The sequence below is a fragment of the Zea mays genome, chromosome 6, assembly GCF_902167145.1.
Source record: "Zea mays cultivar B73 chromosome 6, Zm-B73-REFERENCE-NAM-5.0, whole genome shotgun sequence".
NCBI lineage: Eukaryota > Viridiplantae > Streptophyta > Magnoliopsida > Poales > Poaceae > Zea > Zea mays.
Window position 1 is genome coordinate 120,432,262 of NC_050101.1, and position 10,216 is coordinate 120,442,477.

Consider the following 10,216-nt stretch of genomic DNA (forward strand, 5'->3'; position numbering starts at 1 on the left):
TCAATTCCCTTTGTCGAATGCTTAACTTTTGTGCTTCCAATTCCAACCTCTTTTTCTCTAATTCCCTGTCTTCTTCTGTGCACTTTTCTTTCTTTTCACCGTTTTCTATGGAGCGCAGAATTTGTTTTTCAGTTATTTCTTGCAAACGGCTTAAGTATTCCGGAGATGAGGAAGATGCACCTTTCTTTCTCTCAGATCTACTATAAACACGACCACAGGGCCATTTTCCTGTCAAACTAGCAGAACCACTATCAGATTCATGGGCACCAAGTGATGGAGTACCAGAAGATCCAATTGATTTAGCATTTAATCCTCGGAATGAATTTCCTTGACAGATGCTTTGCCATTTCGGTTCCCCTTCAGTTGATGCCAGCAATGCATAAAATGGAATGGTTTGTTCTCCTCGTGTGCAAACAATGTAGCCGCCATGGAAGTCTGCAAAAATGGTACTTCAATTACAATATTTGGACCACATTTATACAATGCAAGTAAGTACAAGATTATAGAAATAGTGTACGATAGGGCTAACCTTGTCGTCGTCAGATAAGCCACTTTGTTTCTCTCTAAGAACTCTTGCGTAGTAGCCTGAGAACTTACTGACATCTGCTCGAATCTTGTCCCATCTGCTGCTAAGTGCTTGGTTTAGTCTACAAGGGAACTCCCCCCTTTGTTCATTGTACCTTTTTTCTATTCGAGCCCAAAGCCCCTCCTTCCTTTGTCCAGTGTGCACAATAGGGTCACTCCTAATTTGCAACCATGTAGTGCAAAGGAGAAGGTCTTCAGGAGCAGTAAAGTTTTGTTCCTTGGTTTTCTTTGGTTTGTGAACAGGAACTGCATTCTTTTTAGGACTAATATTGTCCTGAACACTATGTTCAGCATCTGAGTCCAAGTTAACTGGTATTGAAGGTATAGTATTGGAACCCTGCAATGGTGTACTAGTATTTGAACCAGGAAAGGAATCTGCAAAAGGATTTACTTCAACTGAACCAAGAGGATTCTTGACAAAGTTCATGTAATGGTTCCAATACACAGCAGATTGTGAGGCTGGAATCATGGTAGATTGGGAACTAGTATTTCCTGTCTGAATGGGAGCCCACATTGTTGTTGGACCTAGAGCAGGATTAGGAAAATTTAGGTTTCCCATCATGTTGCAATCCATAGGTTGCTTGTGCATGAAGCCCATAGGCCATAACAGGGTGCAGGGGGAAATTGCTGACCAATTGAATTATTTGACATCGGCTGCGAAGATGTGACATTGTTTGCTGGGTCCATTCTATTATTTGTGCACATGGCAGAAATGAAGTGAAATGGTGTAAACTGAATGCAGTGCACATTATAATGTACAATCAGATGTCACATAAAAAGGTAAACATGAGAACAGACAAAGAATTTATATAAGCACAATAATAATCAAAGGTTCTGATGAACTGTTTCAGTAGGAACATCACAACTTGAAGACATAAGAGTCATCATACTAGACAGATTAGAGAATTACTTACATCATACTAGCTTATGGTAACTACATACCACTAAGACTTAAACATAGATGACAACTGAAATGTCGTTTCAGAGCACACAACCTAACAGTTGTTGCTTGTACACGACTACTTAGAAGTTCAAAAGGATGTCATCTCGCTTTAACTGGAATACATGGCTAATAAATATTCCAGTAGCTATTGCGTGTAGACCTATCAGAATCGCTGAAGTACCACTCATCACTGACATCGGGGCAGTAGAACTCGTCTTCATCAAAAGATCGATCAGTAACAGTTGGAGGGGTCGACAGAGTTGTAGGTTCAAGACTTATGTCATCCCCCTCGTACTTAGCAATTTCTGGAAATGCTTGCACTTTTGCCTCTAAGGCATCTTGCTGTAGCAATTCTAGTCTTTCTTTCATGGCAAACAAGGTTCTAGCTACGATCTCTTCATCATGCATGTGGTCTAAAGCATGATCTACTAAACCACCTAGTGATTTGGTGGCATCCTCGGCACAATCTACAAGGACTTTGAGCAAAGCCTTCATGTTTTCTTCTGTCGAGGATGCCATGATGAAATGTGCTGCAAACAATTAATATATGAAGTAACAAGTGCATACCCATAGAAAGCATATAGGGAGAAGGAATGAATAAGTGCACAAATTGATCAACAAAATTGTAGGCATGAACATATAATGTTCATGGAAGCATGACTAATATTCATTGGCAGGAACATACATACTTCATGCAAGCATGACTCATATTTGACAGAATAGTATGCCCATTGTATGTGACTATACTTCAAACAAATGTAATCCATGGAAACACAGATAAATCTGACATACTGATCATCTATTTTCACAGCCATATATTGCTGAAGAAAACCAAGACAACTTGTAGTTGTCATCATGTACATATGAACTATATGAAAGACCAAACATATATTGTACCATGCATTGGTAATAAAGGGTCAGAAACCTCATTAAGGATAGCACTACAAATTGGAAATAACATGAAGAACTGCTGCATTTTATAGAACATGAGGCACACTAATTAATGAAGTCATGAACATGTCATATATAGTTCACAAATTGAATTTCTGAAGTATAGAATGACCATTAATTAGGCAGGGTTAAGGTCTGACGTATTCGGGTTAACCCAGGATGAAGCATGCACATGTATTTGAACAAAGGAAATCAGTTGTATTGCAACAAACATTATCAAATCCTGAATTTTACAGAAAAGTAGGCAAACAAATAATGTGGCAGTGCACATGACAGTTGAACTGAGCTACAAAGTTTAGCCCCAATTCTAGGGTTCCAAGTAAATGGGATTCGCTAGAGCAATCACACACGGTTTGGACTTCCCATCTCGTGCTAAAAATAACAAACGTTGTACCGGCGGAGCAGATGCATGGACAGTATTTTGCAAATGGTTCATGACTCGGTTGAAGAAAACCCTAACACATAGACGAGATCTATGTACATGTGTGCTGGTGGCACTATTCGAATCGGGTCCTAAAATTTCACTTCGGTTGTCTACGGAACGAACCACGTTGAATTTGATTCATCAAAGGAAGGCGCATGAAGTTGGGATAATATACAAGATCACGGTCATACCTCAAGAACGGAAGATTTGGCCCGCAACACGACGAATCGAATCGTCCAAGTCTGGATCTGAGGTAGCAGTCGAAGGTCGGAGACGGAAATGAAGGAAGCGGTGGCGACGAACTTCGGCGGAAGCGGATTTGTGACCTCTTCGTCTTCGGTCGCGAACGGGAGTGGCTGTTCATGACCTCCACTTCGTCTTCGTCGCAGGCGACCGAGACCGGCGCGGAGTCCCCCTTCCGCCGGCAGATCCGCCACCGCTTCGCTGGAACAAACCTGCCTTCCACAAACGCGTCGAGAGGGAGAGAAGTGGAGCGCGAAGTTTCCTGGCTGTGGCGCGGGCAGCGTCTTCCGCGAGAAGCAGGCGAGGGGGAGAGAATAGTGACCCCCTGCATCTAGCGTGAGAGAGAAGGGGATCGCGATGGAGAGGAGGCGGTAGCACGCGGCGCTGCGGGGTGAAGGGGGCTACTGTTTCCCCTAAACGATGAACAGTGGTAGGGGAGGGGAGGGGAAGGGTTGAGCGCTGCGGACAGTCTAATGGGGATACTGGTTAGAGGCTATGCCATTGGATCAGGATCGGGGGTATGGAATTCCATCGCAACATTTTAAATCTCGAGCGTTGAATTCTAATCTGAGGGGCGAGAGCGCGTATCGGTTCGGCATGATGTGATCTAATCTCGGCCGATGGATCGACATCCAATGGTCGGCATTCAACTGTACCCCTTCGGAATGGTAAAACTTCATAAAGAGCCCCCGACTTTCTTTAGATTTAAACCCGCCATCCTGTTTTATATAGGAAGCCCCACGATTGACTTTTAAAATTACGGTTCAGTCCTTGGACTTTTCAAATAAACCCATGTAAGTTATTTTTAGGTATAAAATTAATTCCAAATAACCTAGAAACTTGTTTAATCTGTATCTCATCTGTTTTAGTTCTGTTTTACTCCATTCCAGTTGCGATACCTTTGTAATAAAATTGCCTACACAATAATAGAATTAATTGTGTCATATCACATACTTTTATAATTAGATATTTGTTTATCCTATGAGTAGTAGATTTATCTTACTAATCAAAGTTAGTTTGTCTACAATTATAATGTAACTAAAATATTATTTCTACTCTAGTATGATGTAGATTAAAGTTATTCCTTTAATCTCTGTATCACATAATTTGTAAAATCAACATGAAGGCCTAGATCCAATTGGTTATTCACATAGATCTTCCGAAAACCATCTCTCTCCAACTGCAACTCCGAATTTAGTGCTTCTCAAACCCATGCTCTCGTAGCAGCGCGTACAATATTCTTACGTTGTTTGTTCTTATGTTTGGTGTATTATTATTTTTATGTACTTCTTGTCTATTTGTAAGTATTGCAACGAGTAGCAGTGAGGTCACGAGAAACTCGAAGTCCAAATTGGTGAAGTACCTAGAATCTCGAGTCTCTTCTTTACCTAATAATAATGATCTTTGTTAGTCACTGTGACATGCTTAGGTTAATTTGATGGGACCTAATAAGTTTCCCTAGTTCTGTTTACGCCACCCCTTGTAGACAAATGAACTATTGGGTACACTTGCTATTGCTCTACCTGGTTTTGGGATTAATGTTACATTTGAATTATGATCATGTTCTAATTATGTTGTTGTCTTAATTATTGTTAGTGACAAGATCATTGTGTTAATTAGAACATGGAGCTTAACTTGAGATAATCGTGCTACCATAAGGGTGGAATGGGACGCCCTTGGCTGACTAATTAGGAAAGCTAGTGGAGGACTACCTTACGCGAAAGGGCAAGGGCGGTAGAGGAGTTGCGGTATAGGGAGGTTCTTAGGTCGATCATGCTGCGATGGCTTTTCGGACGAGAGATTCCTATATTGCCCTTCTCAGAAACCATAGCGGGTTTTTTGAAGCTAGTGGAACTTTGTAAAGGCCTCGTAGTGCTACCCTACATCGTCTCCTCGGTAGAGATGAATGGGAAGTCACGACTTGTGGGTAAAGGGCGCAACCTCTGCAGAGTATAAAACTAGTATATTAGTCGTGCTCACGGTCAAGAGCATCTAAGGACTCTCGCATGATTAATTTATAGAACTAAACTTAATCTGTCATATGCATTGCATCATGGGTGTTAATAGTAATTGTGATCTCTTATTTATTTGGGTTGGTATCTAATTATACCTAGTAAATGCTAATAAAACTTTGACCAACTTTAAAAGCAATGCTTAGCTTTAACCATCTCCTTTGGTAAGCCTTTACACTTCACATGAGCCCCACTGTAAGTGAGCTCATGCACATTATTCCTCACAACTTGTTGAGCGATGAACGTATGTGAGCTCACTCTTGTTGTACTCACATCCCCCCAAGTCAAGGATAGGTACTACAAGATAAGGAGCATGAAGGATGTCACGATGAGTTCATGAGAGGTCTAGGTCGTCGTCTCCCAGTCAATTATGGTTGCTAGATCGTTGTCTTCATATGATGTAATTATTTAACTATTTTGTACATAACTCCATTATATAGTAAAGATGTGGCATTCGTTCTGTACCATGAGTCATCATATGTGTGAAACTTGATCCTAACACACATTTGATTCGCGCCCGGGTTTGCCCCTTAAATCCGGGTGTGGCAGTGTCCAAACTGTATTCTTGTTGTTTTCAATCACATTGTTGGTTGAGTAGGTGGACCTCGGTGTGAAGCACTTGTCAGGGGTCATGAAGAAGGTTGATGACTTGGAAGATCGCGGTGTGGGGTTTTCTTCCAAAAGGAGACCATGATAGTAAGATGTGCCAACGCGAGGCAACCCTGATTAGAAGGGGCAAATTATGTAGATATTTTTCGACCATATCCAAATCCAAATCCATTTAGAAGGGGCGAAATATGTCCAGATTTGAATTTTGATATTCAATATCCTAAATGTATCAGAATACTCAAAGTTACATATGCATGATGTCGATAACCATTCCCTATCTTATCCGACACAACTTCCATATCTGTATTTGAATCTGAATTTGAGAGAAAAAACTATCTATATTATTTGTATCTATGTGTATTCGATCCGTTTACACCCTTAGGCGGAATGGTGACCATGGCGGGACATGCTAATGCAAGGAAGCCCTAGGTTCGAAGTCATGGTGACCTAAAGGTGACCATTCCATGACCAAATGAGGACTGGTTGAAAACTGTAAAGGGTTGATCAGCGTGATATTCTACAATAATTCCCACGAATATTTAGGGAATATAGCTGTTGTGGCGTATAGAGGTGTAATTATATATCAAAGGCAATTCACCCACTTATTAATAGGGAGATCATATATATAACTGAAAAGATGGCTAATATGAGGTTTGCAATACTATTTTCGTTAACTTGGTTTATTGTTTATGAAAAGTTGAAATATAATCTCTTGGGACATCATAATCTTGGGAGTAGTACCAGAATTATTTGTGAAGATGAGGCTGAAGAGACCCGATTATTGGTTTCCTTTGGCACGTTCGAGCTGTTGTGATGGAGTCCACCTCGGGCACATTTTCCACCAACAATTCCAATTGAGGATTTAGGGGGTGTTTGAATGTATTAGAGCTAATAATTAGTGGCTAAAATTAGTTGAAGACATCCAAACACTCTAGATAATAGTTCAGCTATTAGCTATTTTAGTAAATTAGTTAATAGTTAGCTAGCTAGATATTTGTTAGTTAGCTAATTCTACTAGTAATTTTTAGCCAATTAAGTATTAGCTCTAGTGCATTTAAACACCCCCTTAATCTCTTGTACATGAACAAGACCAGAAGGAATCATATACTCTCCACAATCTGATAATGTTACATATGGTGAGCCAAACACTTAGAGGTATATGACAGTCATTAGATTTGAATAGAGGATGATACAAGACTGGTGACAAGGTTATTGGGAAGAAATACTGGTGATAAGCTATATATCCTTGGCAAAGAAGCTCTTTATTTCATCAGAGAAGCTATATGGGTGCTTCAAATGTTGAAGGTTGCTAATCAGTGCAACCGCCTGGACCCCCATAGTAGAACATGCTATCAAAAAAGGTGCTAACTTGGTAGCATTTCTTGTTGCTTACAGAGACATGAAGAGCCCAAGCAGGTAGTGCATATCCCTGGCCACTAGAATCAACAAATTGAACATTTTGAACACTTGCTGAGTTTTTTCCAGGCCATTGCCCATTGCCCATGGGAGGACTTGCATTTCCATTGGGACTCCTAGTATAACCACCCCAGGTTATGAATCCAACGTGATCCTGCAAGTTGGTAAATATAATTTTCTTCCAAAATCCAACGGGTTTCAGGTTATTTATGTCATATCCAAAGTGTAGCCACCAATCTCCGTCATCTTTACTCTACAAAACAGGTTTAAATGGATATATATCATTATTGAGCTAGCTAGGAGATAATACATATCATTAATACCGGTACGAGACCAACAATAGCTATATATGATTCGCCACCATTGGTTATTACTATGTGCTCTAAACCTCATCCAAAGCTAACTCTAGAAAATATATGCACCCATGGGACTGAATTTATGATTGGTGAAAAATAAACTTGATCAAAATTTTCCCTATCATATGTAAGCAACAGGGTGGAGTTCGAAAAAGAACGGACCCTCTTAATTATCAACTATCATTTGTTCCTTTTAATGCAAAAATGGGTGGGCCCTAAAAATTATCTCTTAGCCCAAATGACTATCGGATCTAGACTTGGATGGGAAAAAACAAGCATTAGCCAAGACAGATCGAATTTTATTCGGTTAACTTCGCTGCAGACAATAAAGAAAATGATGCTATACATATCTTTTTATATGGTATTTTGTCAAGTTGAATAGACAAATTACTCTTTAAGAACATCAATTGGAAAAAGTATAATATTTTGCTCCCTACTCTGTCATATCTCATGTGTTGCCATGGCATTCTCCCTTTCCTCTTTGCCCCTCTAAAATCCTAGCTAATTTCACATTCTAATTTGTGTTTTGTACATTCTCTTAAAAAGTATATTTGTTCTACAATCTTTTTTCCAAAAAAGAAGAGAAGTGAAAAGTAGTAAACTTTGTTGATAAAATCTTAGTTTAGCAAATGAACAAGATAGTTGTGTCCGAGCTAAGACTAAGCATCTAACAATTATTATGGGAGAAAACATAGAGGTAAGGAGATGGGTCATGTAGACTAGTTTTCACATACTATTGACATTACCTTAAATATCTTGAATGATATTTTAGATTGGCCATTTTCTGGTTCTAAAATATCACTTGGTGTGATAGGTGCATCATTCACAGGTTCAAAACCATTACAGTCCAGGTTAAAGCATCCAGTGGATTTGTATCCATCAGTCTGCAAAACAAAAATGGAAAAAATGGGTATAGGAATACAGATATTTGGGGTAAAGAAGAACCAGCTTTGATTTTATACCGTCCAGTATACAAAAAAGTGTGTCTTGTTGTCTCCATAGCTGGATGGATCAACCTATGGAGAAAAGGGAACTTATGAACTCATTTCTAATTCTAAAATCCAATTGCATACTATATATATATATACTTACCACCCATCCGGCTTGTATATCATTTAAGTCACTCACCTGGTCAGTCTTGCCATTTGACACCCACATTATTGCAGCAGTTACTTCTCCGCCTTTTATATATTGGTGACTATAAACATCTATAGTTGCCATGCCACCTGTATATCCACCAGCAGGGGGGTTGTCTGCTCTATATCTTGCATACTGTGACAAAATAGCATACTCTTTGTGATCATACACACTATGATACGAGAAAAACTACACACTTTGTAGTTTACACACTATTCTATTCAAGGATTAAGATTTACTGCCATGACCTAATAATCTCACATGTTCTCAGCAGCCACAAAAAGGAGGCCACCTTTTAGCAATGTTGATTACAACTTTGACAACCATATCGTTGTTTATGTACATCCAAATTCAATGAAAATTTAAAATTGTAAATAAAAAGTTATGAATTGCACATTATGGCTTGTTTGAGAGCCCAAAATTCCACATTCCACATGAATAAGTTGGGAATTTGGACTGAACTACCACCCAATCTAGTGGAAGTTGGATGCTTCAGGTTATTTTCCATCCCAAACATAGCTGAAATAGATTTTGCATGATCACCATTTCTAATGATTATATATTAATGTACACGGACTGATTCAAAACAGTTTGGAAACACAAAAGTTCCAAAAACTACACAAAATACTATTTCAACTTCTGAACCAATGCTATGGAACTACAAACTAAAAGTAACATATAATTTGAACCTCTTCTCCATTAACGTTGTAAAGTAACTAGAAATCGTTATATATGGAACATAAGACTTAAAAAAATACGCAAAAAGTAGCCATGATATGTAGTGCATAACAAATTCAATCCATAACAAATCCATGTAGTGTTGATACTAATATAGTAATAGTGTAATACTAATAAAATGGAACTCACATTTTGTACAAGGTTTGATTCAGTTGATGCCTCAATTCTTATTGGATCAGCATTGGTGTATGAAGAGCTCATATTCTGGGATAAAACTCATACTTGGATGACTATGATGGATTGATATTGTAGTTTCAAGATTTGCAAGAACAACAAATATCAATAGCACAAGGCACACATCGTGTGGCATTTTGTAAGGATGGCTATATTTCTCTAGTCAAGTGAAAATAAGCACCATTAGAAAAACAAGGACAAAGGAACTATATATAGCACAATATACTCTAAGCTTAATAATTGCAAGAGATATGCTTAGCTGGAATATAATGGTTTATTATAGTTTTCTATATATGGAGATATTCGCTCGCTAAAACAATAATCATGAGGGACGTGCTTAGTTGGTATATATCAATATTTGCATCAATCAGCAACAATACAAGGATAAAATCAACTACATATATAGCACAAACTATGATTAGCTTAATAATTCTAAGAGATTTGCTTAGTTGGAATGGTATATTGCATATTTCCGTACATGAAGAGATATGCTAGCTAAAATAATAATTGTAAGAGATATGCTTAGTTCGGAGGTATTATATTAGTATCAGCAAGAAGATAAATATAATAAAGCAAATATATATATATATAGCACGGAAATATCCTCCTCATCTAGGTGGTAGTTGCG

The 10,216-nt window shown here is 38.6% G+C and overlaps 1 pseudogene; it reads right to left on the reverse strand.

Moving 5' to 3' along the window:
- Positions 1-6,977: 6,977 nt before the first annotated feature.
- LOC103629880 (uncharacterized) lies at positions 6,978-9,724 on the reverse strand (annotated as a pseudogene).
- Positions 9,725-10,216: the final 492 nt, after the last annotated feature.